Source organism: Martes martes, assembly GCF_963455335.1.
Source record: "Martes martes genome assembly, chromosome: X".
Lineage (NCBI taxonomy): Eukaryota > Metazoa > Chordata > Mammalia > Carnivora > Mustelidae > Martes > Martes martes.
In genome coordinates, this window is record NC_137897.1 from 74,503,822 (window position 1) to 74,514,812 (window position 10,991).

Below are 10,991 nucleotides of genomic sequence, written 5' to 3' on the forward strand. Positions count from 1 at the left end.
GCTATCTCTTTACTCATAGGCTCCCCTTTAATATTTCTTATGGGGCTGGTTTAGTGTCACAGATTTCTTTAGTTTTGTTTTCTCTGGAAACTGTGCTATTCTGAATGAGATACTTGCTGAATAAAGTATTCTTGCTTGCATATTTTTCTCCTTTATCACATTGAATATATCATGTCAGTCCTTCTGGCCTGCCAGGTCTCTGTGGACAGATCTGTTGCCAGCTTTGTGTGTCTACCCTTGGATGTTAAGGACAGATTTTCCCAAACTGCTTTCAGGATTTTCTTTTTATCCCTGAAATTTGCAAGCTTCACCATTATATTTTGAGGTGTTGACCTATTTCATTGCTTTTGAGGGGTGTTATCTGTGCTTCCTGGCCTTGAATGGCTATTTCCCGATTAGGGATGGTCTCAGCTATAAGTTGTTCAAATAAACCTTCTGCCTCCCTCTCTCCTCCTCTTTTGGGATTGCTGTTACTTGAACATTATTTTGCTTTATGTTATTGCTAGTTTCTCCAATTCTCCCTTCATGATCCAGTAGTTATTTTTCTCTCTTTTTCTCAGCTTTCTTATTCTCCATCACTTTGTCTTCTATATCTCTAACTCTCTACTCTGTTTCATTTATACTAGCAGTTAGACCCTCTATTTTAGCTGCATCTCAGTAATAACATTTTTAATTTTGGCCTGATTAGATTTTCCTTCTTTTATTTCCACACTAAGGGATTATCTACTGTCTTACATGCTTTTTTCCAGTCCAGCTAGTGTCTTTATAATCACTGTTTTGAATTCTAGTTCCAAAATCTTATCTCCATGTTGATTAAATCCCTGGCAGTGAGTACTGCCTTCTGTTCTTTTTCGGGGGGTGAGTTTCTCCAACTCATCATTATGTACAGAAAAGAAGAGATGAAAGAGAGAGAAATACAAAAATAACAATAACACAATAGAAAAATGCAAATGAAAAAAACAGAAGAACACAGAAACAAAACAAAATGAGAAACAATCAAATGAGAAGTAAAATAGAACAAAACAATAAAGTAGATCTTGAGAGTATTTTGGTCTGTTTGCTAAAAGAAACTGGTCCCAAAATAGGAAAGAAAGAAAAACTTAAACCGATAAAAAAAATACAATATAATAAAAGGGAACCAAAAATAATATATATATATATATATATATATATATATATATATAACATATAAAACTAAATTTTTAAAAAGAATTAAAGAAGAATTGATAAAATAAGGAAATAGTTGAAAAAAGTAAAACTGAAAGACTAAAGAAGAATAATAAAACATGAATTTGTATCCTGTTTTCCCCAAGAGCTGACATTTTGCCATACTCTATGATCTGTTAACTTGTTAGCTGTTTATTCCTGCTGGTCTTCTTTGGGGAGGACATGTTTCAGCAATATTCAGGTGTCTTTGCTCAGATGGAGTGGCAACCCTCCTTGCCAGAGAGCCAGGTTCAGTGTAAGTGGCTCTCGATTGCAAAATGTGGCACTGTTTTGCTCCCCAAAGCCTTCTAGCACTCAAGGTGGGGGATATAAGTGGCAGTGCCCCAATGTCTAAAACTGGAGCTGAACGTTCACACCCCCAGTCTTCAGTGAATCCTCACAAGAAAAGTGCTCAATCTTGTCTCCCTAGTTTCCATCCTGACTCTGTGTTCACCCAGCCTGCAACTGAGCATTTTTTACCTCAGGCACATGACCCAGTTTCCAGTCTCCAAACTTTATGAACTTCTGCAGTGTGGACTCATGCTGTTCTCCCCAGGGGATGGAAATGTGTCTTTCTCTGGACCCTTACCTAGGGAGCAATTGCCTGACTGTGCAGCAGTTTTCAGTTATGGCAATACCAAGCAGAAAATCACTGCCTAGACTCACTGTTTTCAGTCAGCTTCCATCTTCCAATGCTTGGGAACTCTGCTGCTCTCAGGCACCCCTGCTCTTTTGTGACCCTAGGGATCCTGAGACCATGCTGTCCCACCTGGGATTCCACCTCACTTCACCACCTGAACACCTTTAAGCCAGGGAAATCCATAACTGTATCCAACTGTTAAAAGTTTTGATTTTCCACTCTGCTGCTTATACTTTCTGGTAGCCTCCTTAAGTAAGCTTGTCCCCCTCCATGGTTTATCTTCTAGTATACCACCCTGGATTCCTGTCTTTGCACCTCCTACTTTGCAAAAAATGGTCACTTGTGTATTTGTAGATCTTTTCTCAGATCTCCAATTTATTTTACAGATGTTCAGAATGATTTTATAACTATCTAGCTGAATTCCAGACACCAGATGAAAGTATGTTTCCCTACTCCTCCACCATCTTAACTCCTCCCTTAGATTCAATTTTTCTAAAGGCATTGCTGAGATATACTCCTGATAAATTCTCCTGTCTTGCTTCCAGTCTTTGCTCCACAGTATAACCAGAGTGGTCTTTCTACAGTTAAAAACAAATCACTTTATCAGCCTTGTAAACTCTTCAATGGTTTTCAGGTACTCTTCAGAAAAACATAAAATCCTTAAAATTATCTCTTTGGCCTCCCTGGATCTGACACTTACCTAAATTTTAACCTCAACTTTCACTACTCTATGCTTCAAAATCATTATTCTGGGCTTCCAGCCATACTCGACTTTTTTTCAGACACCCAAAAGGGCCACAAGTATACTCCTTTGTGGGTTTCTGGACAGACTCATCAATTAAAAATGCTAAGGACATATCACGTGTGAAAAAGCAATTGAATGTTCTTAGCAGTATTATTTGCAATAACCAGAAAGTGAAAAACAAAAACAAATATTCATTAACTAATGGAAAGATAAACAAAAATTTTACTATCGATACACTGTATTTGTCATACAATGAAATATTATTCATCTGTAAAACTGAATTTATATGAAATGCCCAGAAGAGGCAAATCCATAAAGATAAAAAGTAGACTGGTTTTCCCAGGTTCTGGAGTGAGGGGTAGTGGGGAGTGACATAATGGGAATAATATTTCTTTTGGGGGTGATGAAAATGTTCTAATTTTATATTTTAGTGATGGTTGCACAACTCTGAATACTACCAAGCATTGAATTGCATCCTTTAGATGGATGAAATACATAGTATTTGAAATATATTTCAACAAAACTAAAAAATGCAATTGAGTATGCTTTGAAAGTTACTATAGAAGTGGCAGAGAAGCAGGGTTGTCTAGTCCAAGAAAAAGTAATAATAATAATAATTGAATTTAGGTTGGAGTTTTGGCATCTCAGCTTGCTGGCTGTGTGAGCTTGGATAAATCATTTCTCAGTCTTTACCTGTAAAATGTATAAAAATACAATGAATGTTAGTTTGTGCGAGGTATAAATGGGATAGTGTAGGTAAAAATGCTCTGTGAACTGCAAAATACTATTCAAATGTAAGATCTAGTAAGATAATACATAATTACATTGTGTGATTTTTATTACAATATATAGTAGGCTTGTGAAGTTCAGTATTTGACACTTGTATTTTTCCTCTTAGTCCCAAAAGCTCCCTTAATACTGATAAAAATAACTTTAGATAAAGAAAAAAATATATCTTAATTATCCCCTTTTAATTTTAGAAAATGAAAAAGTACTCTATTATATTTCATTCATACTTAAACAAGCAAGTTTTGTTCATGAGTCTCTAAATACAAAATTTTTGTCTAATTCTGATATTCTTAAGAAGGCATTTTTTTTCATAAAATCCAAACAGGATAACTCTATGGAAAAGATTTGAAAGCCAATCTTTATAATATGACATTTAGGAGGTAAGGAAGAAAAACAGGAGGAAGGATGCATATTTTTTTATAAATTTTTACTGAAAATCTTGGAGTGGGTGGCGAAAAACAAACATCTGTAGTGTTCTTTTTTTTTTTTCTCCTTAAATCTAAAGGACAGCTGAAAAGCAATCTGTTGTTTGTATAGAAAGAAATGTTTGTAAAAGAGAAGAAAGTACACTTGGGGAAACATCTGCTGTGAGAAACCACTTAAATAGTAAGCATGGGGAAACATTTGTACAATATACACCATACTCTGTGTTGCAGAAATGAAAAGAGAATAATGCAAGAAATATCTGCATGTATAAATATATGTAGCATAAGGAAACAAGTAAGAATACAATATATTGACGATTTTCCTCTTCATACGTAGTTATAAAATATACTTTAAGGCTAGGCTATATGGGTCACGATCAATAAAACATAGTAACTATGAATGGCATCTATTGCTCTAGCATAAGTCAACCCTCCACCTTCCTTATGATATGCTCATTGTTGTAAGCAGAGTTAGAAGAAGGAATGTTTTCCCTGCTATTGACAAACTATTGGTTGACTTAAGGATTCAGAGTGTCTAAAGAGGTCATATTGACATATACAACACCATAGAAATAAATATAAATATGAGGTTAAGAACACACACACAAATAACTACAAATAATACATACATATATACATGCATACATACATACACACACATATATATCTATACAAAATAATATATTATATATTATACATAATATATTATATGTATATACATATATAATATATGTTATATATGATTATATATAATATTAATATGTTAATATTATATATGTATGAATGCATGTATGTATGTATTTATAGTAACCAGGACTGAGTGGAGCTAGTCAAAAAAGATCTGAGATTTCCCACTGGCTGTCCTTGAACCAAATCCAACAAAATTTTCTGTTTGTCTTGATTTGGTTTGTGCACATACTCAGACACACACACACTCACATCATATTAAGTATTTAACATTTGGGAAACTTCCCATAAGAATTCAGACACCTGGTTTCTTCTGAAAAAGCAAATAATAAATAAATAAATAAATAAATAAATAAATGGGGAGGAAACAAGATGGTGGATGAGTAGGAGAATGAAATATTGTCAGGTCCCAGAAGTTCAGCTAGATAGTTATCAAACCATTCTGAACAGCTACAAACTCAACAGGAGATAGAAGAGGAGAGCAGCAATTCTAGGAACAGAAAATCAAACACTTTCCAGAAGGTAGGACATGTGAAGAAGTGAATCTGAAGTGAAGATAGACTGCGTGGGGGAGGGATCAGATCCCGGCAAGTGAGAGAGCAGTGGAGCACAAAATCAGAACTTTTAGAAGTCTATGACACTGAGGGACATTGCTCCAGTGGCTAAGTGGTAGGTGGGGCCCTGGCGGGGACTGTGTGGTCGCAGGACCCACAGGGTCACAGAAAGACTGGGGGTGCCTGAGTGTGGCAGAGATCCCAGGTATCAGAGCAGGGAAGCCATCTACAGAGATGGAGCCAAGGAGTGGGCACTCAGCTCAGGGTTACCTTAAACCATGATCCAAGGCAAAGTTGGGCCACTGCTCTTCAAACAGGGACCACACAAGTGGCAGATCCAGAGAGAACCCCTCCTTCCTTCTCCAGGAGAAGCAGCACAGGAGTGTGCAGCAGGAATCTGCTGGGTTTAGAGACTCCAAATGGACCTGTGCACCAGAGATAGAAATGCTTGATCACAGGGCAGATATGCAAGGAGTGTGGATGGAGACCAGGGAGATGGGAAGGATTGACCACTTTTCTCTGAGGGCATACTGGGGAGTGGAGCCCCAAGCTCTCAGCTCCTACGGGCCAGATTTGGAGGTTGCCATCCTCATTCCCATCCTCCAAAGCTGCATGGAAAGTGTTCAGGGAACAAAAGCTACTGAGAGAGAATGCGGGCAGATTACTTAGCCTAGCCCCTGGCAAGAGCAGTACAATTCAGCCTCGGGCAAAGACATTTCAGAACCACTGCAACAGGCCCCTCTCCCAGAAGATCATCAAGAACACCCAGCCAAGACGAAGTTCACCAATCAATAAGAACAGCAGAACTCCAGAGCACGGCAAAAGCAACACATAGAACTCATGGCTTTTTTCCCAAGATCCTTTAGTCTTTCAAAGTTAACTTTTTTTTAATTTTTTTTTTCTTATTCTATTTTTTAACTTTTCCTCTTTCCCATTTTAACATTTTAAACTATTTTATCTTATAAATGTCTTTAAAAAAATCTATTTAAAGTTTCATTGTTATAGCCATATTTTATCCCTCTGTTGTATTTAACCTTATTTTTTTGGGATACATATAGGTTTTTTTCTTCTTTAAAACTTTGGGATACAATTTCTTTTAATAGATCAAAATATGCCCTAAATCTAGTGCATGGCTTTGTTCTAGTCTTAGCCTGATCAAACTCTCCCTCTTTTTTTTTTTTAATTTTTCCAACCAGCTTATTTTATCAATTCCTTTTTAAGAATCATTTTTAATTTTCATCTTTGCAGTCATATTCCATCCTTTCATTGTGTTTACCCTTTTCTAGTGTACATGGAACATTTCCCAGAATAGATCACATCCAGGGTCACAAATCAGGTCTCAACTGGTACCAAAAGATTGGGATCATTCCCTGCATATTTTCAGACCACGATGCTCTGAAACTAGAGCTCAATCACAAAAAGAAAGTTAGAAAGAAGTCAAATACATGGAGGCTAAAAAGCATCCTGCTAAGGAATGAAGGGATCAACCAGGAAATTAAAGAAGAATTTTTTAAAAATCATGGAAACAAATGAAAATGAAAACATAACTTTTCAAAATAAAAAATGAACTATTGGGACTTCATCAAGATCAAAAGCTTTTGTACAGCAAAGAAAACAGTCAACAAAACCAAAAGACAGATGACAGAATGGGAGAAGATATTTGCAAATGACATATCAGATAAAGGCTTTTATCCAAAATCTATAAAGAACTTATCGAACTCAACACCCAAAGCACAAATAATCCAATCAAGAAATGTGCAGAGGACATGAACAGACATTTCTGCAAAGATGACATCCAAATGGTCAACAAACACATGAAAAAGTGCTCCACATCACTCAGCATCAGGGAAACACAAATCAAAACCACAGTGAGATACCACCTCACACCAGTCAGAATGGCTAAAATTAGGAAGTCAAGAAATAACAGGTATTGGTGAGGATATGGAGAAAGGGGGACTGTCCTACACTGTTGGTGGGAATGTAAGATGGGGCAACCACTCTGAAAAACAGTATGTGGGTTCCTCAAAAAGTTGAAAATAGAGTTACCCTATGACCCAGGAATTGTACTACTGGGTATTTACCCTAAAGATACAAATGTAGAGATCTGAAGGGATACATACACCTGAATGTTTATAGCAACAATGTCCACAATAGCCAAACTCTGGAAAGTATCTAGATATCCATCAACAGATGAATGGGTCAAGAAGATGTAATATGCATATATGTATATAAAAATATAAATCGATGGAATATTATGCAGCCATCAAAAATGAAATATTGCCATTTGTAATGACAACGGAACTAGAGGGTATTATGCTAAGTGAAATAAGTCAATCAGAGAAAGACAGTTATTATATGATCTCTCTGATATGAGGAATTTGAGAGGCAGGACTTGGGATTGTGGGAGGTAGGGAAGGAAAAAATAAAACAAGATGAGATTGGGAAGGAGACAAACATTTAAAGACTCTTAATCTCATGAAACAAATTGAGGTTTGGTGGGGGGTGGGAGGGTAGGGATAGGGTGGTTGGGTTATGGACATTGGGGAGGGTATGTGCTATGGTGAGTGCTGTGTAATGTGTAAGCCTGATGATTCACAGACCTGTACCCCTGGGACAAATAATACATTATATATTAATGAAATTAAAAACAAAAAAACAAAAAACAAACAGGTTTGACTTTCTTGAATGGCAATACTTGGTTTGACCTGAGTCACAGCTTCCTGCTTTGGAGACAGCATGTATAGTTCTGCCTACCATAATTCTCCCACTCAAATTACATCATTAGTGCATTGGTTAAGAAAGTTGGCATAGGGGCACCTGGGTGGCTCAGTTGGTTAAGTGGCTGCCTTCAGCTCAGGTCATGATTCCAGGGTCCTGGTATTGAGCCCTGCATTGTGCTGCCTGCTCATTAGACAGCGTGCTTCTCTCTCTCCCTCTACCTGCCACTCTGCTTACTTTAGCTCTCTCTCTATCTCTCTGTCAAGTAAATAAATAAAAAAAAGAAAGTTGGCATAAACACAAATCAAAGCAGTAGCTCTCAAATACTATATATGTAGGGACATTTGTCAGTATGAAATCTTTGAGTATGTATATATGTATGTCTATGCCTGCATGAAACACCTGGCCTCAGTGTACATTTTGTAAGAAGTATTTGAGGTGCTGATTATAAATACTATTTCCTGGAATGTATGCCAGAACTAGAATCTCTGAGGTCAGGTGACCAGAATATGCATTTTTATGCTAGCATCATAAGTATTTCTTATATACACATAATTTTGAGAACTACTGTTCTTATCCATCCCAACTCAAATTCACTTTACTCACTGGTGGAAGATTAACCTTAATACAATTCTACCATATTGCTTTCTGCTAAAACAATTATTAATGATTTCCCCTTATCTACTGAATGACATTCAAACTAATCAGTCTGATATAAAAAACCTGTCATAATCTACTCCAAGGCACTTCTTCCTTATTTTTCCAGCTACATAAATGTTAAATTCTTTTCAAACTGAATTATCCCTTGCTTGCAAATGCCTCATATCTCTCTAACCTCTAGACTTTGGGAGAAATTTCTCCTTAAAGGTGGAAATGTTTTTTTTCTATCTACCAATTAATTGACACTAGGTAGATATCTGATTTAAGTTGGGTCAATCAATTTTCCTCAGCTGTTTTTCTTTAGGAGGTTGTAAAACCTGAGAACTTATTTTATTAATGTGTTCAAATATGTGGAACAGAAAAACAGTGAAAAAGCTGGAATGTGCCTCAGGCATCTGCATTTTTATAAGCAAAAAGGACATACTATTAGAGCTAATGGTATAGGAAATTAATATTGATCTGGAATTAGAAGATCTGCTTTTAAAATGGAGTCTACCATTAACTTATTTGGTGGCTTGGCATAAATTGGTCAAGATTTCTGAGCTTCAGATTTCTCCATCTGTAAAATTTAGGAGTGGTATAATGGACACGATTTAAAAATGGAAGGAGTGGGAATGCATACTTTTCTTGTTGAATTTTGGGTTGTAATTTTTTTTTTTTTTTTTTTGCAATACTCTGTTCCTAACTTGTACTGTGTGATGTGAATTTGTCCAAAACATCATTCCATGATGTTTGGTGACCACATAGAAACATACTCTGTAGAATTAGAGTTGAACCAGATGATTTAGTTTTCTTTCCCTCATTGAGTTCAGAGAAGGATCTGTGGGATAAACAAGAAGAAAAAGTAAAAAAATAGAGATGCCAAGTGTAAGCTGAAAGTGAGCTCACTGGGAACTGCCAATGAAACTGAAGCTGAAATCAGAGGTGAGCCAACGGAATTAATTACAGTATAATGCAAAAGCATCTGTTACAGGATCTGATTTAAACCTTCAGTTGTTACAATTTTATTATGAACTTTATGTCTAAAAGAAGTAACAGTACAATGAATAAAATCATATTTATGTCTGATATTAACATTAGCTAAGTATTCCATTGTTACGATATCTCCTAACATCTAACATGGTCTTTGGAAGACTGACCCTGGATATTAATTTTCTAATTCTAGAAAATGGACTTCTTGACTCACCTGTTCTTTAGGAAAATCTGATTAAAAATACTTGCACACAGGGTGCCTGGGTGGCTCAGAGGGTTAAGCCTCTGTCTTTGGCTCCGGTCATGATCTCAGGGTCCTGGGATCGAGCCCCACATGGGCCTCTCTGCTCAGCAGGGAGCCTGCTTCCTCCTCACTCTCGCCTGCTTCTCTGCCTACATGTGATCTGTCTCTCTCTGTGTCAAATAAATAATCTTTTTTAAAAAATGCCTGTATACAAAATTGTGTTTAATTTGGATCAGTATCCTATTCAAGCCTATGGTAAGTGTTAAGGATAATGTGGTCCATTTATTAAACTAACAAAAGATCCCAAAATAATTCCTTGAGTTCTAAAAAGTTTATATATGCATATATTAATGTAGAAATACATATTATGCATGTAGTTAAATATATTGATATAATATTCCATGCTATATATTATATATAATAAAATACTATATGTACCATACTATATAATACTATATGTACATATTATTATATAAAATAAAATACTACATATGCTATTATATATGTGTATATGTATGTATGTCTATATACATACATATACACACACAAACAATGAGATAATCCTGACAATTCAATGAGGAGGAATAAAATCAGTCATAATTACTTTGGATACATTGTAAAACAAATAATTTACTTGTCACCAATTTATTTGTGGCAGCTTATAGATTCTTATTTTTCCATTTAGAAATGAATAAAACATCAGCTTTGCATACCATTCCATTATGGCCTGAAGAAGATTCTGAGTACATTGTGTACTGAAAATTGGATGAAAATGAATGGATGTCATTTCTCAAAAGGAATATTAAGTTTCCTATAAAATTCAGGTATTTTCAAAAGATTCTCTCCCTCTCTCACTTTTTCTAATTGATATGCAAGTTTTGCAATATGTTAGGTCGAATGTTGGAATAAATTTGTTAGATACCTTCAAGTAGAGAATGAACTATTTGGAATCTTATATAATGTGAAGAAACATGAAAATAACCAGAAAACAAACATCTTAGATATTACTTGTTGCTCCTACCTTATTTCTCTTTCTTATTTCTCTTTTGTAGACTTCATAACAATTTTGAAAACATACAAAAAGATAGAAAACACAGACATTAAGAGTGAAACCTGAGCAACCTAAGCTAATCATACACAAGATGCATAAAAAGACTTTTCTAGCATAAATATGCAGTGACAAGTAATTAACTGAAGGATAGGAGGAGCCAAAAGTAAGGTTCCAAGTTTGGCATTTCAAGATGCCAAAACAAGTTGCATCCTGTTATTTGAAAAGAAAAGTGCTAAAAAACATTGATTGACTTGAAACATCAATTAAGAGCTAACTGTTTTGATTTGGTTTGTTTTGTTT